At 45.8% G+C, this 27225-nt stretch overlaps 1 protein-coding gene and 1 pseudogene across 2 annotated transcripts in view; one reads left to right on the forward strand and one right to left on the reverse strand.

The window, feature by feature from the left end:
• The window catches only part of SHISA9 (shisa family member 9), a 278951-nt gene that overhangs the window by 93978 nt on the left and 157748 nt on the right, over positions 1-27225 (reverse strand). The window lies entirely within an intron of this gene.
• LOC122472041 lies at positions 2754-26846 on the forward strand (annotated as a pseudogene).

The following is a 27225-nucleotide window of genomic DNA, read 5'->3' on the forward strand; positions in this document are numbered from 1 at the left end:
GTACAGCTCAATTCCTAGAGCACGATGGGAACCGGAAACGATTACATACTAAACGGAAGAGCGACTTCTTGCTGTCCACGTGGGGCCCATGTCTGTCTCCCGGTGGGTCACAAGCGAAGCTCACAGATTCATACACTGAGCTTGGGCTCTGGGCCCAGATAATGTGGGAATGAATGAGAATGCTAACACACCACTATCGAGTTCTTTGTAGCCACCTGGCACGGTGATAAGACTGTTATATAGGTCCCATGGTGCTGAATTTGCTTCTCGACCCTCCATGGTAGGTGTTCCTGCTATTTTCATTTTATGAATTCAGCATATCCAGCCTTAGAGAGGTGAAGGAGAGGTCTCAGAGCTACCCAGCCAGAGGGGCTTCCCAGATGCTGATCTGAGGCACAAGCCTTCACCCCTCCACTAGTCTGTCTTCATCTGTAAAATGGGAGCAATAATGCACACCTAACAAGTCTGTTCAGGGGATAAAAGTATATCAGGCAAGGCATGTAGAATTCCCTGCTGATCACCTGGCACTGAGAAGGAGCTGGGAAATATGCCACCTTCTTCCCCTTCTCTTCCCTTCATTCGCCCAGGAGAGACATTATGTCCTAGGCAAGGGTCTGAGCTCCCAACACCAGCAGGAAGCAGAGGCTGTGTCCCCAAATGACTCTGCCACCAGGGCCAGGCAGTGTGCATCAAACCCTTCATAGTATTTAAACTCCGTCTGGGCACCTAATTATCTTAATGATGCAGAATTCAAAATAGCACAGTCTGTGAGCACCCCAGGAAAGGTCCTGATCGCAGACATGGGCCTATTAAACTAGAGAAAAGAATTTAATAAAAGAATGTAACAATTGGAGTACTTAGAAGGGGAAAGGCTGACAGGTCACCATGGGAAGCTGGGCCCTCCCTAAGATTCCCTCCTCCGGTCCGAGCTTCTTGGAATAGGTCCACCTCCTCGCTTGGGTCTCCACGCTTCAGGGGCCATGACTCTTTTATCGTGACTATGTGACTTCATTCTCACAATCGTGCGAGGTAGACATGGCTAAGCCTGTTTCACAGACAAGAGGACTGAGCCCTAGAGAAAAGTGGGTCTTCTGGAATAAAGTTCCTAAGCTCACCCTGCAGCCTGGTGTCCTGGGAAACCAGTCACATAGACAGCTTGAGTTCGTGACTTGCAAGAGAGCCAAAGAGAAACCCTTCAAGAGTTGGCCTGTGGAGTCTTTTCTTCCATCCTTTCTTTCCCCTTCGTCTCTTCCTTCTTCCTCCTTCCCTTCCTACTTAAATTCCTTTTCTTATTTTCTCCCTCCATTCTCTGCCTTTGTTTTCCCTCTTTCCTACCCTCCTTACTTTGATTGTCTCCCTCTCTCCTTCCCTCCTTCCTTTCCCTCAATTTCTCTCTACATCCCTCCTTTCCTCCCTCCCTCATGCACCCTCAGGCTCTCACAGTATTGGTTAGCTACCTACTCTTTGCCTGGCCTTACGCAACACGTTGGGAACACTCAGATCCATTAGACTTATCTGTCTTCTCAAGGAATTCACATTCGGGTGGGGAGAGCAAAACAGACCCCACAGTAGTGAGGTTAAGTATTACGATAGGGAAACCAGAGTTGGCTGTGAGTGTGGATGAGGGCCCCAGGGAAGGCTTTCACTTCCAGGCAGCCTCTTCATCACTGTCTAAACTTCTGTCCAAGCTCAAGATGTCACCATCCACCCACATCGGGCTGTGAACACTTTGCCAGCCTCTGCCAATCATGGAGTTCTCAACCTGTGCCATAAGACACCTAAGGACTTGCCACTAGCTAGGATATGTCATTGAATTGGACCCTTCCTCACGTCCTGTCAATTTCGAAGAGGGCCCGCCATTGCTGTGGTAGCCAGAGAAGGTAGTCTACTGCCTACCTATTCTTAAAAAAAAAATTTTTTTTTAATGTTTTATTTAATTTTGAGAGAGAGAGAGAGAGAGAGAGAAGAGTGCGAGCAGGGGAAAGGCAGAGAGAGAGGGAGACACGGAATCTAAAGCAGGCTCTAGGCTCTGAGCTGACATCACAGAGCCCGACACAGGGCTCAAACTCACGATCCGTGAGATCATGGCCCGAGCCGAAGTCGACGCTTAACCGACTGAGCCACCCAGGCACCCCGACTGCCTACCCATTCTTTATGCCAGGTAAGGATCAACAAGACTGGTAATATTAGTTATGAACCAGCGGACGTCCAACACTAACCTCAGAGCTAGCTGATCAGTGCTCAGGACTGAGGACAGATTAATGAACAATAAACACATAAATATTTCTTTTGTTCCAGGTAATACTGAGAAATAATTGGCATGCACCACTGTGTAAGTGTCAGACGTAGAGCATAGTGGTTTGATTTACGTAGACTGTGAAATGATCACAATAGGTTCAGATACCATCCATCATCTCATACAGATACAGTAAAAAGAGAGGAAAAATTTCTTCTTGTGACGAGGATTCTTAAGATCTACTCTCTTAACTTTCCTATATGTCATATACCAGCACTAACTACAGTCACCATGTTGTACATTGCATCCCCAGAACTTAAAACTAGAAGTTTGTAGCTTTTGGCCACTTTCACCAATTCACCCTCCCCTCACCCTCTGCCTCTGATAACCACAAATCTGATCTCCTGAAGAAAGAATCAGTGACCTGGAGGACAGAACATTAGAAATTATCCAGCTCTTTCCACCACCTTGGAACCTGAGGAGGCCTGCTGGGAACAGGACTCCTAAAACAACAGATATGTCTAGAAGGCTGTGGTCCAAAGTCATTTTTGCAGGTTAAAGTGGGGTCTCTGGAAACAGAGGGAGTGCATGTCTCTTCTTAAAACTGAAGGTGTTTATGCTCGAGATGAAACTAAATTCTATCTAGGCAAGAGATGTGCTTATGTATACAAAGCAAAGAACAACACAGTGACTCCTGGTGGCAAACTGAACAAAACCAGAGGGATCTTGGGAAAAGTAATTCGTGCTCATGGACACAGTGGCATATGGCTCGTGCCAAATTCCAAAACAACCTTCCCGCCAAAGCCATGGGCCACAGAATCTGTGTAATGCTGTACCCCCTCGAGGACTTAAACTTACTGAAAGGTAAATAAATAAAGGTGCAGACTTAAAAAAGAAAGAAGAGGAAGAAATTGTCCAGTGAAAGGAGAAAAAAGAAAAAAGATCAAAAAATACTGAAGAAAACCTAGCAGACATGGGAGACAATGTAAAAAAAAAAAAACCCACAATATTCACATTATGAGAATTCTAGAAGGAAAAAAGAAAGAGAAAGGGACAAAGTATATTTAGAACAATAATGGCTGAAAAGGCCCTGAACCTAGGAAGAGAAATGGACATCCAAATCCATGAGGCTTGAAGGATCCCAAGTGGGCTGAACTCAATTAGGGCCATACCCAACACATTCTAAGTAAACTGGCAAAAGTCAAAGCAGCAAGAGAAAAGAGAGGGGTTACATACAAGGAAACACCCATGAGACTATTGGCAGGTTGCTCAACATGAATACTTCCTGAGCAGCATTCCTGCCCCGAACTGGGTGGTTCTGGAACCAGCAAGTGACTCATGTGGAGATATTATTCTTGCATAGATGGATGAGGTAGCATATTTGGAGTCAAGCAGATTTTGGTTCCTAATTGTGAGGTCCTGGATGACAAATCTCAACTTTACGAGGCTCAGCGTCTCATTTTTATAATGTGGATAATAATCTATGTCACAGGGCTGCTGATCAAAACAGAGCACAGTGTCTTTCTCCACCATAAAAGGGCAGCACGGCAAATGATACTTATTTCTAAATATTACAACTATAATTCATCCTAATGGTTCTGTGAGATCCCTTCATTTATCAGGCAAAAAGTGGAGACTTAAAGGTGAAGCCAACTATCTTAAGATACACCCCTACTAAAAGAGAGATGGGATTTGAGATACAATCCTTCCATCCAGCATATCCCATCGGGGAAGTTGCGGTCAGGAAATCAATGGTGAATTCATATCTCAAGTAGGTCCAGATTGTGGTGGACGCCAATGGATTTACAGTTTTATTCACCTGTCTGGAGCTGGGAGAATACAAGGTGTGCCAACCCTTCTTGTCCCAGCATCTCCTGGAAAGTTACCAGGCAAACTGCAAATAGTGTAAGGCTCCAAACGCTTCATGCTCCAACAGATCCAATCTCTCTTGGGCTTGGGGAACTGACACTATCTCTCTCCCCCTCCCCACCCCAGCTAATAACTTCGGTCATGTGGCCACCGCTCTCCGAAGCCTTTCTTTCCTCTCAGCTTGAGAAAGCTCCAATTTGGTGATTGTTCATTATCCCCCCATTTAGACAATTTTCAGCACACAGTGGAACCTTTAAACAGTGTGAACAATGTTGTCAATCTTTCTGCATGCTGCCTCTACCAGGCATTAAGAGGTAAATTGACTGCACAGCGGGGAGGGGAATTAGGAACACAGTTTCCATTAATAGTAATAGGGTAAGCCAAGTGGGCCCTGAAGTTTGGTCATGGAAAGGGGCAGGCACTAGAGACACCTGTATACCAAGGGCTGGACTGAGTCTGAGTCAGGATTCGGTGCTCCCCGATGAGGCCCTTCCTCACCAAGGAGAGAATCCCCAGATGCAGGGTACAAGACAGTGGGTGGAGAGGAAGGGAACGATCCATACACAGAGCACCTGCTGTATGCAAAGCACTTTAATGATGTTATGTCACGTCATTCTCAGAATAACACCGAGCATCAGGAGCAGTACTCACACACTCTGGATGAGAACATAGAGGTAAAAGCCCGGTGACACAGCTCATGAGTGGTGGTGCCAGGATTTGAAATGTGACCTGCCCAGCTCCAAAAGTCCCACTGTTAGTAGCCACTTTACTGGAAGAGGCCCTTGTTTTCTGGATTCTTCTGAAAGTCTCTCTTTTGCCCAGACTGGGCTGCCTCCCTTCAGGGCAGTTGGAGAGTTGTCAAGTTCACGATCTCTCGTTATAACACAAAATGAGGCCTTTTTTGCCCATTTTCGCTGGATTCCGTTTCTGCCAGCTGTGCTCACCATTCACCTCATACCTCTGTTGTCACGATGGTACAATCCAGCCACCCTTATTTATGCCTTTCCTGTATGACTCAGAAGGGTCACCTCTCTGCTCCAGGAGTAGCAACAGAGACATAGCAAACAGGCCACTGATTCCTTATCCCATGTGCATAAGGGGCCCCATCCGTCAACTTCCCACCAAGCACCACTACCAAACAGATCAGATGAGACGCTCAAGATTGACTCTGGTTGCCAGCCATGAGCGGGGCCACACACAGCTCCCAAGTGAACGAGGGCATGTATCCTTTTGAGTAACAAGATCTCCCCTTTCCTGCCCCACTTCTCAAGGGCACAAAACCGAACCGACTACATGCTAACGCGCATTTACTCTCACACCTCTTTGCTTTTTCGATCCCCACACACCCTCCCAAAGGGTTAAAACCCAGACGGGGAGTCTAGCTCCCAAACCCTAGTCCTATCCCATTTGTTTGAATTACAGGACCTTAGGCGAGCTGGCTTCTCCGTCTATAAAGCAGGAATGCTAATTTCACCCCTGCAGCATTGTGTGAAGATCCAAAGAGAAAACACCCAGGCAGCACCAAACACAATGCCTGGAAAATGGACAGTCCCTCAAAGCTGAACTGAGAAAACACTCAAACACCGTAGGGGCATCTCTTTCTCCACCACCACCACCACCACCACCACCACCACCACTGCTTGGCTGGTTTCCTATGGGACAGAGGTTTTACAGTTCTGCTCCCTCCAGCATTTAGGAAGGACAGGACTGTCAAGTGAATCTGAGGAAAACTGCTTGCCACAGGCAGAAACAGTTGCTGGTGGCCTGGCAAGAAATGGCCACATCTTTTTTTTTCAACGTTTATTTATTTTTAAGACAGAGAGAGACAGCATGAACGGGGGAGGGGCAGAGAGAGAGGGAGACACAGAATCGGAAGCAGGCTCCAGGCTCTGAGCCATCAGCCCACAGCCTGACGCGGGGCTCGAACTCACGCACCGCGAGATCGTGACCTGGCTGAAGTCGGACGCTTAACCGACTGCGCCACCCAGGCGCCCCAAGAAATGGCCACATCTTAAAGGGACAGTGGAAGACCCTTGGAGGAAAATTCTGCAGTGGCCGGTTACCGCCTATAGCTGTACTGTACACGGAGGCCGGACCTCCTTCTCTCAAAACCAGGGTCAGCCCCAGCGTATTTCTTTCTATCTTCTTCTTCAACAACAACAGAAGCACTGAGCCTCTACTATGAGCATGGCGCATGCACGCTCCATCGACCACCACTCTGTGCCTTTCTCCGAGGAGCCATCTGCTGAAAAGAGGACCGTGACATCTGACATGGATGGAGAGCTTCCAGTGTGCTGGGCACTGTGGTATTTTGTGTGGACCATCTCGCTCAGTACTCAGAGGATCCCATGAAATAGGGCGTTCGCTGTCATCGCTCTACCAAAGAGAAGGATGCCAGATATGTCTGTTATATAGACCCGTCCTCTGCGTGTGTGTGTGTGTGTGTGTGTGCGCGCGCGCACGCGCGCACAATTTAGTGATAATGCTCCTTTTAACACTTCTGAACAGAAGTGCACAAAAACGTTAAAAGGATTTCAGGTGCTTTAGCAAAGTGCCTGTCATATAGGTATTCAAGACACAGATAAACAGTGTCAACCCCTCCCCTCCCTAACAGCATTATGTGATCAGCCCTGCCCTCTGTACCCTCTTCTTCCAACAAGGCAGCCTTGCCACAGCTCGGGGCACCCTTGATGGTCCTGTTCTCCTCTTTTGCTATTCTCTTCCAGGGCTATTTCTCTCCCAGCATTTTCCTCTCTCATAAATATTTGCAGAAAGTCAGGCTGCTCTGTCTCATTGTGTTTTCACGCCTTGTTTTGCCACCTTCTTACCAGAGCTGATTTGACATAAATATTTATGTGTAAAAATATGTTCTCCAGTCCTCGGGGTTCTCCGCCCTATATACCACCGCGGGGAAATCAGGGCACGGCTAACACAACAACGCCCTGTAGCCTGGAGCAGGCCCAGGCCACCAACTCTATCCTGGGTCGTGGGGAGGAGATGTTTGATGTGTGACCCTTCTGTGAACAGGTCCCCTGGTCACGTGACCCCAGGTAATAGGTCAAAGGGCTCCAAAGCTCTGGAGTGGAATTTATCAGCTCTCACTGCTTTACTATACTGGGAACTCCCTCAGCAGTGGGAGTAACTCTGCAACCCAACTCATGTGGCCAAAGCTAAGAAATACTGTAGACATATCTAGATATATCTAGTTACAACCTTCCTTCCTTTGATTCATCCTCAGGGCTGCACTACCTGTCCTCTCCTGTAGCCAACTACCATCATGCCATTTTTTATGGCCATGCCAGCTGCCATCACCCATTCCCACCGGACATCTAGGAGGACACTGTCTTCAGATCACATTCTCATCCCCCTTGGAGTGCACTCAGCTCTTTCTGAGGTCACCCATCAACCTTCTTCTAAAAAATGTACCTCCTAACTACTGACTGCACATGGGCTTGCACAGTAGCTTAGATCTCATGCAATCTACAATAGCGACAGCAGCAACAACAAAATATCAGCCCCCTTTTAATAGTCAATACCTACTCGATAGAAGCAGGTGGCCAAGAACTCAGTGTTTGCCTGAGCTAAGCCTAAGCCCCACACTATAGTCGTCTAGGGCTCTGGTCGGGGGAAAGCTGATCTGGGTGTAGCCCAGTTCACCCCAGACCCCACTAGGTCACTTCTCCTAAAGGTAACAACACAGGGAGAGACTTCTGTCCACACCTTTCGGGAGAATGTGAAGAGAGGCAGCTTAATAAGAATTAATTTAATTAGTTGTAATTAATGATGATTATTAACAACCCACTGATAATTGTTACTTGATTATGTAACTATTTAATAATAGGAAACATAATAATTATTATTAATGGCCAATAAACGTGCCTGTTACATCAGTAAGTGGATATAGGATATAAACAATCTGTTAGTAGAAAACGCCTCTCGGACCGGGTCAGAAAATAGAAACCTAACCCTTACTTGTATGCCACGACAAAATGGCATGGTGAATTATTAACAAGTGTACTGTCATCAGAATCAGAAAACCTGGGTTCGAAAATCAATGGTACCAGTGGAAGCCAGGTGACCTTGGGCAAGGCAGCTCTTCTCTGAAAGCTTCTGGTTTCCCAGCTGCAAATGGGGAACCCGCCATCCCCAAGGGAGGCCCACATGTGGTAAGAAATGGGCAAACAGTGCTGGAGCCTTCGGAACACCGAGGTCTTGCTGTCCCAAGTGTGGGTAGCAGAGCAGCAGGCCATGAAGACACAGCTGAGGGAAGCTGGACTCTGTTCTGGAAAGCTGCGGCTAGAACCTGGTATTCTCGCTCACCGGCTGTTCGGCCCTGGGAAGTCACTGAATTTCTCCCTCTCTCAATGTCCTTATCTGTAAACTACGAATGGTACTGGTACGTCTGTCGTATCTGCCTCATAGAGTCGCTATGAGGATTAGAGATAACATAAAACCTGTCAGAAATGATAAAGTTGCTACAACTGCAGATACGGCCGAGATTAGGAAAATGAGAGAATGCTGTTTAAAATTTTCACCCTAAAATAGAAATCTCGTTGAAATGGCCACGTTTTCAAGCAAAACATACATTGCCCAACTGGCCCGAGAGAAAGTAGAAAACCACAGTAGCCCAAAAGCCATATAAAAATTCAAGTCATTTCTGGGGCGCAGGGGTGGCTCAGCCAGTTGAGCAGCTAACTTCAGCTCAGGTCATGATCTCACGAGTTCGAGCCCCACATTGGGCTCCGTGCTGACTGTTCAGAACCTGCTTTGGATCCTCTGTGCCAGCCCCCTCTCTCTACCCCCCCCACCTTCCCACACCCCCCCTCTAAAAAATAAACATTAAAAAAATTTTTTTAAACCAAAGTCATTGCTGTTGTACTTTCAATGTTTCTGTAAGTTGAACATGTTTCAAAATTTCAAAATAAAAGCCAGTGTTAAAAAAAAATACACTCCCACAAAAGCAAATATCCCAATTACTTTTATAGCCAAAGTGTAGCAGACCTTTGAGAAACAGAGAATTCCCGGTTTAGTCAGACTGTTCTAGAACACAGGAAAGAGGTAAGTTACCCCAATCATTTTATGACACAAGTATATAGTATCAGTACCAAGACTGGACAAAGACCATAAGGATTGAATCCAACCCAGTCTGCCTTCCTCAACAAAGGCCACACAAGAAAACCAGTCTCCATTATACACATGGATGCAAAACAAAATCCTCCCCCACCAAAAAAACAAAAAACAACAAACAAACAAACAAAAAAAAAAAACCCAGCTGAATGAATGCCCCTTAAGGCCTGGAACCTGCTCCCTAATTAGCCCTGATTAGTAAGATGTCATGACTTACCAGATAAGAAGGACTTATTATTACTATTAATTATTATCTTAGAAACAGTAATTTTGTTTCCATCCCTCTAGCCCCTCCAGCTTCTTCAAGTTGTTTTAACAAAGGAAACCATGGAAATACAGAACTAAAAGCTGAGCAACCTTGGGAAAAGAATGTGGCTCGTACAAGTGTCGATGGAAAAGTCAAATAGTACAAAATAAACAACACCAAGAGAAGTGAAAGAAACCCACAGGCCACAGAGACATACACCCAGAGCTTACCAATTACACTGGAATCGGGATTTGCTGGAATAAAGAGGGCCAACGGGAAGAGGCATGTGGGAGTGAATATCCACATTTGTCTCAAATGTTTTCACAATAACGTATTAAAAGATTCCACTTCAAGGGGATTGATAACAAATGGAGGAAAAGAACTGAATGTACTAGTTAAAAATATATAGGTGATGGGGTGCCTGGGTGGCTCAGTCGGTTGAACGACCAGCTTCGGCTCAGGTCATGATCACACGGTCTGTGAGTTCGAGCCCCGCATCAGGCTCTGTGTTGACAGTTCGGAGCCTGGCGCCTGCTTAGAATTCTGTGTCTCCCTCTCTCTCTGCCCCTCCCCCACTCGCGCTCTGTCTCTCTCTGTCTCAGAAATAAATAGACATTTAAAAAAAATTTTTTAAATATATAGGTGATCAACTGAAGAACTTTAAAAATTAAAAAACTAAGAATTTTAAAAAAAATTTAAAAACCAAAAATGAAACCAACAAAAACCCCCAGAAATTAGGCAAGTAGCAGGAAGGGAGTGAAAACCGAGGCCAAAAAGACTAGATCAGTGACTCCCAACCTTGGGTATATTCATTAGAATACGTGGGGCCAGTCTTAAAAAGCCTGATACCTAAGCCACATGCCAGAGCAAATAAATCCAAATCTCAGGCAGGAGCCAGACAGCAGGATTTGTTAAAGCTTCGTACAGGATTCCTATATGTGTCTATTGCTGGGAAGCACCAATCTAGAGGAAAAGACACAAGTGGGAGGGTAAAGAAAATTGCAAGGACACGTAAGGAATAAAAGCATCGCCAGAAAATGAAGACAGAATTGATAATAAGCATGCAAGGTACGCAGGAAAAGAAAAAAGACTCTCAGGCTGGGTCTAAATCAAAATCCGGTCTTCATTTGCATATCATAAGAAATCGCACGATGCCTTGTTTAAAACGAGCACTGGATTCAAAGTCAGAAAACCTAGGTTCTAAGATCAAAGATGTCATCTGAGGCTGCGTGACCTCAGGCAGGGCCCTTCTTCTTCTCGGCGGGCTCTCTCCGGGGCAGGTTCAAATAGTGTTAGGAACCTCAGAATCCTAAGGCTTTGTGCCTCTGCAGACCAGCAACACCAGCAGCCTCCGGGGGGCTCATAAGAAATGCAGAATCTCCGAGTCCGCCCCAGAGCCACCGGATCGGAGTCTGCATTTTAACAAGATCCCACAGGTGATCCGCGTGCACCTCAATGTTTGAGAAGCACCGCCCCAGACGGCTCTCTGACCTTCCCGAGAGACTTGGCAACACAAGAATTATTGCCTGTTCTTGCTGTCTCATGCCTCTGTGTGTGGCGCCCTCTCCTGAAACGCCCTCCCACATCCTTGTCTAGCTGCCTCCTCCTTGATCTCTGGGACACAGCTTCCATGAACTCCAGGAAGTATTCCTGGAAACACCCACACACCACCTTGCCGCGGGGTTACCTGTCCTTCCTGGGCTCCTCTCTATCGAACCCTCACCTGCTGCGCTGTGGAACTGCTGGCTTCTGTGTCCTCTCCCAGCACTGTACGGTAAACTTTTTAAGGGCATTTCAATAAGCACCTGCAATGCGCAGAAAAGGTTCTTGCGTAAGCGGAATTCGGCACAGAAACCACCTTTATTAGTTTCCGGCGGCTGCTGTTAACGAATGACCACACACTTGGTGGCTTCACAGAAATTCATTCTCTCACAGGGTTTAAACACAAACAAACAGCAACAGCGTCAAACCTTCCCGGGATCACAACTAGACTAGCACTGGGACAAATACATGTGTCCATCTCCCAAGGGCTTGTGCTGAACATACACAAAAGCCCTAACCCATATTAAGGGCAATGTGTTTACGGCACACACGCTTTGTGTAGGTAGTTGTGTTAGGCATTACACATCCAGGACGCCTCCTTTCTCCAACAACCATGAAGGTGGATATTACTGTCACCAGTTTTCAGGTAGGGAAACTGAAATTCAGTTCAGGTGAGAAATGTGTCCAAAATCTCACAGGTGGCAGCCAGCATCAGAGCCAGGATTTGAACCCGGGGCTATGTGGCTCCATGCACACACTCAGCAAATATTTACTGAGTGCCTACCGCATGCCAGGAATGACTGTGTTTAAGACGCACACTTTCCCAGGCTTCTCTAGGCACAGCCCCAGAAAGGTGAGTGTCTAGCTCCAAAGCCAGCACTCTGCTCACTGGTCCACACCGCCTGGCTGTCAACCACCATCTCGCCTCCATCTTCTCAAAGCAAGTCTTTTATCTGGGGCTTCAGCTCCTTCCTGATACCTTCAGCAGCATCACTGTGCCATACCATGAGCCATGTTACTCTGACAAGCTCTGTCAAAGGCAAGGACCCGTAGGGCCAAGAACACCTTGGGAAGTTCCTGTGAATGAGAACGTGAAAACCGGACATCCTCGTGTTGTCCCAGACATACTCCTGACGCTGCATTGCAAGTAGACACGACCACTGATCCTTTGCCAACCTAACAAGAGTTTGTGGTGTGCCCCAGACACCAGCTGACATGCATGTTTCAGTGAGAGGTGGGTACAAAATAAAGTCAGATGGACCAGTAAGGTACACTACCAGGTCCAAAGAACCTACAGTCCATTGGAACATGCCACCGATGGACAATGCTACAGATACACCCCCAACTATAAGAGTAGAGAATCAAAGCAAACATTTGCCTTGGAGGTCCGAGAGTTATCTATGCAGGGAGTGCTATTTGAAATAGGCCAAAGAGGCTGCTTAAACTTCTACAAGGAGAGATGATGTGAGAGAGTCAGCAGTCAAAGGAGAAAGTCTTCCTGAGGAAGACATTCAGATGATTTTGTTTCTAAGAACATCACCCCTGGAAGGAACGGCAGTATTGCTAGTGTGGGGTTTACAAATCCAAGTGCCTACAAGCAGGCAGACTGGTCAGCTGGTGTGAACCAATACGACAGATGTGCCAGTTGTTCATAGCCAAATGGAGTCTGATGGGGCCGTTACAAAGTTTTATTACGGAGCATATGGGTTATTAGATATTTTGAGTATCACCCCTGTTACTTGATGAGGCAAGAATAACGAGTGGGTAATGCAGAATAAGTGTAAAGTAGCTACAGCCAGACAGATGAATAAGTAAGTAGATACGTAAATGATGATGATGACGATGATGATGGAAAAGAAGGAGGCAAAGAAGAAAAATGATACAGATGGATAGGAAGGAAGGAAGGAAGGAAGGAAGGAAGGAAGGAAGGAGAAAACAGAAATGGCTGGCTGAATGGATAATGGATGGATGGAGCTAGATGGAATACCTAGCTAGACAGTAACATATATAAAGCCCCAGAACATAATGTTGAGTGAGGGGGGAAAAGGCAGGTGGAGAATGCAATGTCAAGTATGATACAATGAACAAAAATTGAAACATAAAATACTATATATTACTTGCCAAAACATAAATCTATATGTAAAAGTTAACAAGAGGACCTCCACGTAAGAGTCAAAGCTATCACTCTTAAAAAACAACAGATGTAAAAACCTTCATGACAATGGATTGGTCAATGATCTCATGGATTTGACACTCATGGGATATGACACCAAAAGCAGGGACAGCAAAAGAAAACAGGCAAATTGAACCACATTGAGATGAAAAACTTGTGCGCACCAAAGGACACAATCAACACAGCGAAATGGCAAGCCACAGAATGGGAGAAAATATTTGCAAATTATTTATGTGATAAGAGGTTGATATCCAGAATGCCTAAAGGACTCCTAAACTCAACACTAAAAAAGAAATGAACAACCAAATTCAAAAATGGGCAAATGACCTGCAGGTACACTGTTCCAAAGAAGATATACAGATGGCCAATAAGCTCATGAAATGAAGCTCAATTATCAATCATCATCAGCAAAACACAAATCTGGACCATAGTGAGACACTACCTCACACCCATTAGAATGGATGCTGTTAAAAAAAAAAAAAAATAGAAAAAAAAACCAGAAAATAACAATTGTCGGTAACGATGTGGCGAAATTGGAACCCTTATGCACTGCTGGTGGGACTATACTTGATCTTAGCCAAAAGGCCGAGAAGCGATGGGACTATAAAATGAAACTGTGAAAACAGTATGGTGGTTCCTCAAAAAATTCACCATAGAATTTCCCTATGATCCAGCAATTCTACTTCTGGGGATACACCCCAAAGAACGGATAACAGGGTCTCAACCAGGTATTTGAGCTCCCATGTTACAAGCCACATGATTCACAATGACCAAAAGGTAGAAAGAAGCCATCCAAGTATTCACGGACGGATGAACAAACACAATGTGGTATATACATTCAACAGAACCCTTACTCAGCCTTAAAAAGGGAAGAAATCTTGACACAGGCTACAACGTGGTTGAACCTTGAGGACATTGTGCTGAGTGAAATGTCATTCACAAACGGACAAATACTCTAGGATGCCATTTCTATGAGGTACAGAGAGTAGTCAAATTTATAGAGGTAGAGAGTAGAGAAAAAAAAAAAAAGTAGAAGGGTGGTTGCCAGGAGCTGGGGTCGGGGGAATTGGCAAGCTAGTGTTTAATGGGTACAGAGTTTAAGTCTTGCAAGATGAAAAGAAATCTGGAGATGGACGGTCATAGAATTGGTTGCACAATTCATGCCACAGAACTTTGAGCTTAAAAGTAGTAAAATGGCAAATTTTGTGTTACATAAATGTCACCACAATTAAAAAAGAAATAAATTTTAAATACTTAAATGTTACCGGGTTTGATATAAAAAGGAACTAACCAAACTTCATGACCCTTAACCCCATGCCTGAGAGAGGGTAAGACAGACGGTGACAGAAAAGGGGCAATTTCAACATGACCTGTCACTTACTGGTTCTGATGTCAAAACCAAATACATCCCGAAGAAATAGGACCAAAAGTTAACAATCATAGAGTCTGGGTGGTGGAAGGCCGGGTGATTTTTTACCTCGTTCTCTGTACTTTTCTGTACCCTTTTTAACTTCTTCGAAGTAAAAACTGTAGTCGAAGAAGAAAAAAACATTGCGAGTGGAAGGGACACTTCGATATTATGACTTAGCTAAATTGTTAAATCTTTGTGTTCTGGGAAAACAGTCACTTGTTTCTAGGAATATTTTAACCAACACAGGTAATCTCTGAAGATTTTCCAGGCATAATTCCAGGCTTATAGCAGGTCCTAGGTAAGTATGTGGTGAATGAATGAATGATCGCTGCTAGTTTAGGGTAGAAGCCTACATTGACCCAGAGTCAGATGAAACGACCTCCTGGCTATGGCCACAAAACCCCTCTCATCCCTAAGATACTGGCCTGGGCCTTTTCCCAGTTTCCATTGTGTTCAGCCCTCCCTCCTCCATGGGTTCCAAGAACACAGCCAGAGAATGCAAACAAATGAGCCAGTAATTTTCAGGACATTCTCAATTCCTTGGCTAGGTCCCTGCAGCAACTGAATATTAAGCACATTAGCTCTGACCTCCCTGCCCAAATTCCTTTGTATTGGATGCAGTAATGAGCCTCTCAGGCAAGACAATTTTCCCAAGGTTTCAATATCTATTCCTGTCCAATGGCTGTCACCTACAAGTCCTGAAGGCAGCCAATTAATTCAGAGATGCTGTACCAAGCAAGGATGATCATCCTCTACTCTGGTGATGGGAAATTCAAATCAGGCAACCACCAGCTAGGTCACGATGGGCACTGCCTGGAAAAAGCCCGGAAAAACAGATCACTCTAACCCTAACCTAATGCTAACAGGCGAGGAGAACATCCTCATGCAAACACACAGGAGATGCTATCTCACTGGTCCCTTGGGAACCTCCGCCGTGGCCACCATCGCTACAATTAGTGAAAACATTTTTGATTTAGGTCCATTTAGACCTGAAAATCTTTAGTCCTGAAAATCAGGAAGATGTGTACAAATCTGTTACTCTACCATCAGCGAGCTAAAGCGAGATAAAGGTACAAAAAGAGACTCTGGTTCCAAGTGACACAGGGTTTGCTTAAAGGGAAAATGTCAACCCCGCACACTCCTTGGCCCTCACAAAGGCAAACAGGGGCCTTGACCCAGCGGTGCCTTTTAATGGTCCCTCAGTGCGTCACTGAGCACACCTCCAACAGGGAAATCAGTCCGAAGTGTCTAAATAAGAGACCCAATCAACCCAGACTCACAACCTGTAACAAATCATTTGCTAAACCTCAATCAATCCTAAATTTTGCTTCAAAACAACCAACCAACCAAACCAAATAAAAAAACTACAAACTCACAGTTCTCGATGACAGTTACAATGTCGATTCACCTGTGTTTACCTGCCCAGGAATGACCCCGGGGATTCCAACTCAGTAGGTGTGGGGTGTAAGCCAAGAATACAAATTTTGAAAATGTTCTGCTGGAGACACTAAGGCATAACCTGGTGAAGTCCCATAATGTATTACATTGCAAGGCATGCCTCGGGGCGCCTGGGTGGCTCAGTTGGTTTAGTGTCCCATTTCTACTCAAGTCATGATCTCGCGGTTCATGGGTTCAAGCCCCGTGTCAGGCTCTGTGCTCAAGCTCAGAGCCTGGAGCCTGCTTTGCATTCCGTGTCTCCCTCTCTCAGCCCCTCCTCTGTTCATGCTTTGTCTTTCTCTTTCAAAAATACACATTTAAAAAAATTTATATTAAAAAAACAAAATAAAAAACCAAAGGCATGCCTCGTGACGGAAGACAAAAACCTTTTCTGCCCTCACTCCCTCCCTTCCTCCTTTCCAACCTTCCTTTCTTTTTCTTATGTTTTTCCCTCTTTTTTCTTTCTCTTCTCCCTTTCCACTTCCTTCAATTCAACAGATATGCACTGAATATACCTTGTTAACTGAAACACCGTTGCTTTCTAAACTTAACAAAAACCTTTTATCTGGCAGATGACTCAAGTAAGTACCCAAGGTCCTCTCTGCCCGGTCACAAGGCAATCCTAGTCCATTCCTCAAAAAAACCCTTTTTCCCCTTGGTTTTTTAATGATGGGACCATCTGGACTTAAGGTGCACAGGCCTTCAGGTCACATTTGGAAGACACATAGTAAAGAGCAAGTCCCTGAAGTCAGACACACCTGGTTTTCAATCTTAGCTCCATTTTTCAGCTGTGTTTTTTTAAGCACGTTTCCTTATCTCTCTGGGCTTCAGTTCCTAAAGCTGCAAGTAACACGATAAAATGAGCCTCCATAGATATCAGCCTGGACAGACGATAACTCAAGACAGGATGGCCCCTCACCCAGGCAAGGATGATCACACTCTCTCCATGTGCTTTGCCTACAACCCTACGACATTTACAGACACAAAATCTGTGAGGAGAGGCAAGACTGAATCACCAGGGGCTACTTGGAATACATCAAGATTCAATTGGTAGAACTGAATGGGAGAATCTACCAGATTCACCTGGTAGAATGGAGACTTAAAATAAAAAATCACCTTAGGAATAAATAAAGCATAAATTTAAAAATAAAACTAATGATAGGTAGGATTTACTATTGTCTTTCTATGAATCCATCACTTTGCTAAAGCTTATACAAACATAATCCCAGTTAATCCTCAAAACAAGGAGATATTCTTTTCAGTCCCATTTAACAGATGAAGAAGCCAAGGCACAGAGGAGTTAAATACATTATCCGATGATTTTGTATAACTAATCTGATGCCTGAGATCACCTTCTTTTTTCTAAAAGTTGATTTATTTTGAGAGAGAGGGAGAGTATGTGTATGTAAGCAGGGGAGGAGCAGAGAGAGAGAGAGAGAGAGAGAGAGAGAGAGAGAGAGAGAGAGAGAGAATCCCAAGCAGGCACCAGGCTCAGCGCAGAGGCCGACAGGAAGGCTCAATCTCACAAACGGGTCATCTCTCATGACCTCAGCCGGGATCAAGAATTGGATGCTTAACTGACTGAGCCACCCAGGTGTCCCCTGAGGTCGCCTTCTTAATAGCACCTTCTCAGCGACCAACAATTCCATCTTGGGAACCTGGTTTTGAGTCTTTTTCTAAAATCACCTTCGGCCCCATTAGGGGAGGATCAGTTACCAGTAAGAAGACTGGTACCGTTGGCATCTGTTCAACTTACACTAACCTCCTGTGTCTTAGACAAGTGAAGATTCCATTGGGCACAGTCTGGTTGAGCCCAAATTCCCCAGGTTCCCACGGGATGAACGAAGCCACGTGTGGCTCTCTGATCACGGGCTCCCCATCACAGCTGCTCAGCTGGCTGACTGGCCTCCCTGACCTGTCATACCATCTGGAGGCTGTCTCCAAGTCTCCAGAGACCTCTGATTCCTGCTACAGTCTCAGTCCCCTCCCCTCTATGCTTCTGAAAGTTGACACAGACCCAAGCCGCAGCTGAAGCTGAAAAATGGACCGGACCGCTCCTCAAACGCAGCTGATTCCTCCCAGGGAAATGCAGAGCAAACAGTGCCCAGCTGTTTTCATCCCAGCTACCTGGGTTCACCTTTCCAACACGACATTCAGCTCCTTTGTCCGTTGCATGAAAAACCCTTTGCAGCAGGGAAACGTTGCAGCTGCTTTTACAGGACTGTACAAGTCTGGTCCAGGGAGAAAGCCCGTTCAGACAGCCATGGCTCTCTTCGGGTTCCCTCTTCCTCGGAGCGGGGAGGGGGCTGCATGGACAAGTGGCTGCGGGTGGCAGTGGGGATCTACTCTGGCAGGTGGCAGAAGGTCCTGAAAATCCCATTGTAAGCCCTGGGACAGTCACATGGGGAGGGCATCCAGGGCCACCAACGGCCCTTTGCAAGCAGCTGGGAGGACATTTTAACATGGCTTAAAAACTAAGCTATAAGCCTGGGTGGCTCAGTGGGTTAAGCATCTGACTTCTGCTCATGTCATGATCCTGCGGTTCATGGGTTCCAACCCTGCATTAGGCTCTGTGCTGACAGCTCAGAGCCTGGAGCCTGCTTCGGATCCTGTGTCTCCCTCTCTCTGTGCCCCTCTCGTGCTCTCACTCTGTCTCTCTCTCTCTCTCAAAAACAAAACGAAAAAGAAAAGCATTAAAGAAAAAAAAAAACCCTAAGCTATGAGTTTCCTGAAAACTTAAAAGTAGTCTTCCTGTATGACCCAACAATTCCCCACCTTGGTATCTACCCAAGACAAATGAAAACGGACATCCACACAGACGTGTGTGAGAATATTCAGAGCAGCATTGTTCACAATAGATTCCAAACAGAAAAGAGCCAGAATGGATACATAGAGTGGTCCCTCCATATAATGGAATATTATTCAGCAATGAAATGAAATCTCAATACCACCTACAACACGGATGAGCCTCAAAAACAGTGCGCTTACGCACAAGAAACCAGACACCAAGGGTCACATATTGTATGCTTCCGTTGATATTAAACAGCCAGAATAGGCCAATTTACAAAAACAGAAAATAGACTGGTGTGGCCTGGGGGTAGGAATGGGCACAAGAACGATGTTATTGGGGCGATGAAAATGTTCTAAAATTGGATAAGCAGTGATGGTAGCACAAGGCATTGAATTTACTAAATATCCCCCAAATTGTACACTTAAAATGGGTGAATGCTATGTTATGTAAATTGTACCTGCATACGGTGGGGTCTTTTGTTTTAATCATCAAACATGCAGATTTTTCTGAATTAGTGAAGGATGCATGTATCAGACCTTTTTTTTTTTTTTTTTTTTTGAGGCTGCCACCATTCCTCCATATCCCTGAGCAAAAGAGAGACTGAGTAAGAAATGAGGGACATGGGCATCTGATGCCCACAATACGTGGTAACTCAATGAATAAATGAATGAATCAATCAATCAATCAATGAGACAATGATTGGATTTTTAGAATCCTGACAAGCTTGGAAATACCAAGCTTGACTGTGGTCCCAAGAGAGCCAGGTCAAGACACTCTGCCCCCAACCCTGCCCCAGATTCCTGGAGCTTGTACCTGTCACAGGCCTGGAGACAACAGCCTTGCCTGTCCCATTTCAGGGCACTCTGGGAGGTTTTAGTCAATTGAGGACACAACATTTGTGGGAGAAAGGTGGATAACTTGACTTTACCTGGGGGAGGCTGTTCTCCCCCTCAGTCTCATGACAGTCTCTGATATTAGTATCAATTGCAATGAGAGTCCTTTCAAATCATTAAAAAAAAAATTACCAAAGTTGCTTAAGGAAAAAGAAAAAAGATTGGCTCAGATTCAAGATTTTCCCATTGGTAAAAGCAATCCTACTCTATCCCCAAATGTTCTGTAGTTCCTATGCTGATTTTCCCCATTTAGTATTACACCATAAACAACCTCCCCAAAATTAATAAGCATCCCCTGCCATGAGCCTTGAATTTGAGGCAGACTTCCTTATCAGCTCCCCTTGCCCACTTTCCCTAAACAGCACGTGCTCCTCCATTCAGTCTCCCCATCCCCCCAAAACCCAAATGTCTTTTCTCCTTAGCTCTGATCACCACCTAACATACCCCACATGCACTACCCCATGAGAAGTACACTCTAAGATGTCTGGGAATCCCTCTTTTTTTTGTTTTTTACCAGCTGGGCCCCCAAGGGTGCTTGGCCTGTGATAGGTGCTGCATAAATACCTGCTAAATGGATGGTTTAAATGAATGAAACCTAGGATAATGTAAAACTACAGTCAACAAGCTCAGTTCCTTAAAAAAAAAATCAAATCAAATCAAAACATACCTGTCACACCTACCATGGGCAGGGCTTATGCTATGCGTGGCTAGACCCCTACCCACATCCCCTTGCCAACCTGGCTTTCACTGACTCAAGACTGAGAACTAGCTGTGCCCCATACTTGCCAGTACTGTCCTCCTTCGTGCCCATTCCATATGACCTACTGGCCTTTGGTTTCACTATCCACTGCTTACCCTCCAATGCATCATTGTGACATTTAAAGGTCTTCGTCACCGGGCCTCAACCTGCCGTCATTATTCCCCAACCCCAAGGTGGCTTTTATACCAGAAAATAGCTAGGTCTCGATGTCCTGCACCCTGCTGAAGAACCTCCTGCCCCATGAATTCTAGACCTTGTCCCATGTCTTCACCTTGCCTGCCTATCTCAATATGTGATATTCGCTAAATCTGAAGTTCAACTCTGATCACTTCATATGCACGTATGATTTCATTCACTCCTTCAAGCCCTGACCACATAAATAAAAATAAGACTCATCACTTTCAGATGCCTGCTGTGTGAAATGTAGTTTCACTTGCAAGTGACAAAACCCAGAGAAGCTAACTCGAGCCAAAAGTTTCGAGAAAGGGAGAGGATTTATTGGTTCGTAGCTGAGAAAGTCCAGGCGTGGCTGGATCCAGAAACTCAAATAATATGACCAGAAATCTCTTGCACTCTCCTCTTGGTTCTGTTTCCTCTGGGCTCTCAGGAAAGTGTTTTCCTGCCTGGTGAAAGCAATACCTCACTGTCTATATGGCCCTTAGCACCCGCTATCTTAGAAGGATGGAATGTGTCTCTTCCTGGTATTTCTAGCCAAGGTCCCAGAGAGGGCATAGATTGGCCCATCCAGATCCCATGTCCACCTCTGAACCAATCCCTGTGGCAAAGGAATCCTGTGGCCTGGCAATCTGGCCAGGCCAGCCGGGGGTCTGTCAGAGTCCCTGGAGCTGAGATTAAGGTAAACCCCATCCAAACTGAGTGGGGGCCCCAAACTTAGTTGGCATGGAGCACCATGCATAGATCACTTCACCAAATCTTCGCAAATGGCCTGGGTAGGTATTATTCACCAAGGCTCAGAAAGTTTAAATGAGTCACCCAAAGCCACAGAACTAACAAGTGGTAGAACCCAAGGTCACTCCTGTACATCAGGCTCTGTGCTGAGCCCAGAAGATACAGAGGTGGAAAATGTGCAATCCCTGCAGAGGGGAGACAGATGTGACATCATCAAGTCATGATATAATGTGATAATTATTCACACCAAATTATTCACATGTGCTATTATTCACACCAAAATTTGGGAGGTAACAGAGCTTAGTAGCCAAGGGCTCTTGAATCATCGAAACCCAGATTCTAATTTCACCTCTGCCACTTACTGGATGTGTGACCTTGAATAAATTGCTTGACCTCTCAAGGTTCAAAGTCCCCCTCTGCAAAAAAAAAAAAGGGGGGGGAGCTGCAGGGATGAAAACAAAGAGGCAGAGGGGGAATGGTACCTATGGACAAAGGGAGCCCAGGATATTCAGAGGAGCCAGGCCTCAGGGGGAGATGCAGACTAGAAGCCAGATGATGAAGACTTCGAATGCCACTATCATCCAAGATGGCGCTCTCAATGTCATTTCAACATTTCCCAACCTCAAAGCTCTGTGTCTCCCACCATGCAGTGCCAGGTTTTCAGGAAGCCCACGAGGTGCTGGGAGACCTGGAAGGATAGAGTTTCTCAGCCCCTGGCAGCTCTCCTCAGCAGAGTAGCTCAATTCCTCCTGACAGCACAAGCAATTGCCAAGCCCAGAATGAAACTGGCTGCTTCGACAGTTCCCTTTCTGTGCTCTGTGTTCTCTCCCCAGACTCCCAGCCATCCTGCTGGCACAGGCCCAGACCTCCCTCCTCCAGAGTCTCCCCACAACTAGTCTAATTGGGAGGCTGCGGGAAGCCCCGTGGGGCCATCCTGCCCATCCTCCATCTAAGCCTCTCTACAAGAAGCTTTGCAAAAATAAGAAGCAGGAGCCTGAGAGCCCAGGGAGCTTGAAAGACCCGTTGTGGTAAGCAGGGCACCATACGTCCAAAAATTCTTTCCAAGATACAGAAATGGAATTACTTCACTAGCTGTGCACTCCTGAGGTCCATTTCAAAAAAAAACAAAAAGTTAATAATATAAAAAATATCTCAGCATGGAGGAAAGACAATAAAAAAATTAACTTGCATGGAGCACAGAGTGTATCAATGTTCGTTTTTTTTATGCATGTTAACTTTTATTGTTACTATATTTTCCTGATGCTAACAGTGCTTTGACCAATTTTAACCTTCCCAACAACCCTAGGAAGCAGTGCTTATGCCCATTTTATGGATAAGGAAACAGGGGTTCAGTTAAATGAAGTAACCCTCAGGGCACCTGAGTGGCTCAGTGGGTTAAGTGTCTGACTCTTGATTTGGCTCAGGGCCATGATCCCAGGGGGTGGGATCAGGCCCCAGGTCGGGATCTGCTCCATCAGCACACAGAGCCTGCTTGGGATTCTGTCCCTCTCTCTTTCTCTTTCTCTCCCTCCCCCCACCCCCGCCCCTGCCCTGCTCTCTCACATGTACACTGTCTCTCTCAAAATAAATAAATAAACTTAAAAAAAATAATAAAATAAACGAAGTAACCCACAATGGCACAGCTAGTAAGCAATAGAGTGGAGACTCAAATCAAGGTCTGTCTGAATCAGGGCCCACATAGTTGTGGCTTTTTTTTTTTTTTAAGTTTTATTGAGGTATAATTTACATATCATGAAATTCATCCATTGTATGTATGCAATTCTATGATGTTTTTCGTAAAGTTATAGACTGTCCACCATCAACACCCTCCAGTCTTACACATTCCCAGCATGCCCCCAATTTCCCCCCATGCCTATTTTCTGTTAATCCCTACTCCTACTTCCCTCAGGCAACCACTAAGCTACTTCCTGTCTTTATAGAGTTGCCTTCTCTGGACATTTCATAATGGAATCGTGCAACGTGCCCATACATCTGGATGTCTTCATCCAGCATGTGTTTGAGGGTCAAAAGCGAATTTGCTAGCAGTTATCAGTATTTTATCGCTTTCTTATTGCTGAATTGTTTTCCACTGTATGGATCTACCACATCTTGTATATCTATTCACTGACGGATGGCCACTTGGCTTGTTTCTGCTTTGGGGCTATTATGAATAATACTTTTCAGAATCCTCATGGCTGTATCTTGAGTAAGTTCCTGGGAGTGAAACTGATGGGTCATAGAGTAAGTCTACATTTAATTTTTTTAAGGAATCGGCAACCTGTTTTCCAAGGCCCGTGCACCATTTTACATTCTCATCCAAGCCCATACTATTAAATATTACCAGGCCCTACCTTGAAGCCAAACTGGAATCCCAACATGTCTGAGAGGTGCGCTGGGCCCCCTGGAACAGTGTCTTTCCATGAGCCCACTGCATAAGGGTACTGGTTGGGGATGAAGAAGAAACAAGAGGCTTTGATGTCCCAAGAGACAGAGATGGGGGAAGAGTAAGAACCAAGGGCATGGTCCCTGGCGCAATCTAGAGAGAATATGAATGGATAAACTGAAGCCTGTGTTTTTATGAGACACTTTAAGTGCAAAGCACAAGATGGATGGCTTTGGAGCTCAGATGGTAGAGTGTATCCCAGAGTTCAGGAGACATGACTTCTTCTCACTGCTCTGGAAACTTAAGAGTTGGCATCTTTGCAAACGTCCTAAGACAGAGCTTATGGTGTGGTAACACATGGGTGCCAGCACCATGAAGCACCCACAAGAGCATCTCAAGCTGCAAACATTGACAATGAGGCCAAAATTGGAAAAAAAAGTGGCAGACACTGTAAGAAGAATACAGCCAGACCAAAGCAAAAACACAACGGACCCACTGCACAATCCTCAGACATAACAGAGGAGACTTTGCACAGGCAGGAGTTCTACATGTATGCGAGATGATCAGTGCCCAAAAACGGGGGCAGTCCCTGACCCTGTGACTCCCTGTTCCCCACAGGCTGGAGGAGAGTGTTCAAGAGCAGAGCTGATCTCACCGGAGACCCTTCTTGCTCTGCAGATGCCACCCTGGCTTCCTTCCCATCAGCCCCTGCTGCTCCCACTCACCTGCTCACGAACATTAAAGACACTCTGTGACCTGGAATGTGCAGTAATTCACCCCAGAAACATGATCACATCCCCCAGGCATATCCCAAACTCTACAAACCAAGGTTGAAAGAGAAAGATAAATCATCACACTCCTACCGGAAAAGGAGTTTTGAGAAGGGGGCTTTCAGGCTGTCCCAGGAGATGGACAAGGATGAAAGGGCAGGGAATGAAGTTACCAGCGGGGCTCTTGCTCAATGTACTGTGAGCTTTGGAGCGTAACATACCTCCGCCACCCCGACTAGTTATATGACCTTGGATAAGTCATGCAATCTCTTTGCCTCAGTTTCCTCCTGTTCCAAAAGGAGTAAACCACCTTATGGGCAATTGAGAGGCCCAGAGATGATGTGCTCAAAGAGATCTGCATACTGTAGGCGCTCCGTCAAAGCAGAAATAAGAAGGCACTTTTTTAAAGATAAAAAGGGTATTATTATTATATGTATAAACTATCATATTGGAATTGATAGGAGGAAGCATTGCCTCCCTCTGCCAACCCATGACCTGTCACTTTAAGAGTGAAAAACCTGAAAGTTGACTTAGCCATTTATCCTTGAAATTAAGATGACTTTTGGCCCAGGGAGAATAATTATTATTTCCCCCTGAACAGTGACTGCACTGGATGCCACATATTGATTGGGGATTAACAGGGACAAAACAAGTCACGGAGAGTGAATTTTCCCCAAACATCAAGGGGAATCAGTAAAGCATCATAGCAGCAGAGACGCAGGGAAATGGGGGGGGGGGGAGGAGGGGGGGAGTCAGGACATGGAAAATCAATTATGACATCATGGATGAAATGTTTCCCAAGGGCCAGCTGCGACCCTGACATCGCTGTATGATCAATTTGCCTGAGAATGCTGCACCAGGGCACCAGAAGGGGTGGAGGGAAAACCTGTCCTCTCTCTCTTACCCCTCAGTATTTCAGAGAGGCAGCAATGGCTACCATGGGCACACTCTGAGAAATGATCTGGGCCACCAAGTGAGGACACAGGAAACTGGCAGAGGTGAAGACACCAGGGCAGGTCAGACGTCTACCAAAACAGCAGCACTCGGCCTGCTGGTAGCTCGTTCTGGAGGCTGCTCGGCCCCAGAGGTTGAGCCCAGAGCACTGTGCCAGAAGCGTGGGGGCACACAATAAATAGGAGGGATCCTAACTGGTCACTGGTCATGGCAGACACATGAGGGACTGAGTCCTGGGAATGAATGCAAGTCTGTGGAAGTCCCTAGAGACAGGATACGGCCGCAAGTGGGTCTCACTCAGATCTGAAGCCCTAATTTCAAGAGATTCAGACTCCAAAGCCTGCAGGGAAAAGGGGGACAGGCAGGGACCACAAATTAACCAAGTAGACCCGGACAAGGTGTGAGTTGCTAGCACATATCCCATCTCAAGGAGGCAGCCATTCTCAGCACCATTCAATTGTCTGGACCAGAATTTGGGCAGAATGTGACTGGATTCTCCTGACGTTTCAAGAGAAGCACAAATCTGGAATTTACTGTGAAATGTTTCCATTTTCAAAAGCCAGTACCTAGGGGCACCTGGGTGCCTCGGTGGGTTAAGCATCTGGCTTCAGCTCAGGTCATGATCGCGTGCTTCATGGGTTCGAGTCCTGCGTCGGGCTCTGTGCTGACAGCTCGGAGCCTGGAGCCTGCCTAGGATTCTGTATCTCCCTCTCTCTGCCCCTCCCCTGTTCTCTCTCTCTCTTCACTCTCTCTCTCTCTCTCTCGCTCGCTCTCTAAATAAATAAGCTTAAAAAAGTCAGGGTTCCTGGGCGGCTCAGTTGGTTAAGCATCCGACTTCGGTTTAAGTCATGATCTCACAGTTCATGGGTTTGAGCCCCTTGTTGGGTTCTGTGCTGACAGCTTGGAGCCTGGAGCCTGCTTCAGATTCTGGGTCTCCCTCTCTCTCTCTCTAACACCCCAGCTTGCACTCTGTCTCTCTCTCTCTCTCTCTCTCTCAAAAATAAACAAGGATTTTAAAAATATTAAAAAACAAAACAAAACAAAAGCCAGTACCTAGTTTAAAACAGACAGACAGACAGACACAGACACACACACACACACACACACACACACACACACACACACACACACACACTTGTGCAACCCAAACAACACATGATTGTTGGCTAGGTGCACCTGAGGACTCCAGTTTGCAACCCGGCACTAGCCAGTATTTCTCTGTTTTTCAGGACATTTGTGCCACCTTTTCTTCTAGAGTGGAAACTTCAGGAGGGCAAGAACAAGACTGCCAACTCTGCCCCTTGGAAAGTCCAGAGCACAGAGCCAGGCCTGGAGTATGAATGAGCCGGGCAAACAACCATCACTGCTGGGCTAGTTACACCCTCAAGGTTTTAGAAGCCAGATAGGGCCATGCGGACCCCAGTCCTGGTGCGCATGTGAGGCTATAACCCGCTTGGCATGAGCAGCCCCACCCAGAGCACTATTTGTACTCTGGTTTATGTCACAGTTCACCAGGGCACATGATTAGAAACAACAATTTGCTAATGCCAGGTCCAATCGGCCCTCTCCGAAAAAAAAAAATATTCAAAAATTTACAAGCCCACAGCCCAAATCCTGGTGGAGCTTCGGTAAAGCTGGGAATATTTGTATTTGTGCTGGCAAGATACTGCAGATATGTTTTGTTGTACGTGGTATTTAGAAAGACAAGCTGAATCACTAGCAA

The sequence above is a fragment of the Prionailurus bengalensis genome, chromosome E3 (genome assembly GCF_016509475.1).
Source record: "Prionailurus bengalensis isolate Pbe53 chromosome E3, Fcat_Pben_1.1_paternal_pri, whole genome shotgun sequence".
Classification (NCBI taxonomy): Eukaryota; Metazoa; Chordata; class Mammalia; order Carnivora; family Felidae; genus Prionailurus; species Prionailurus bengalensis.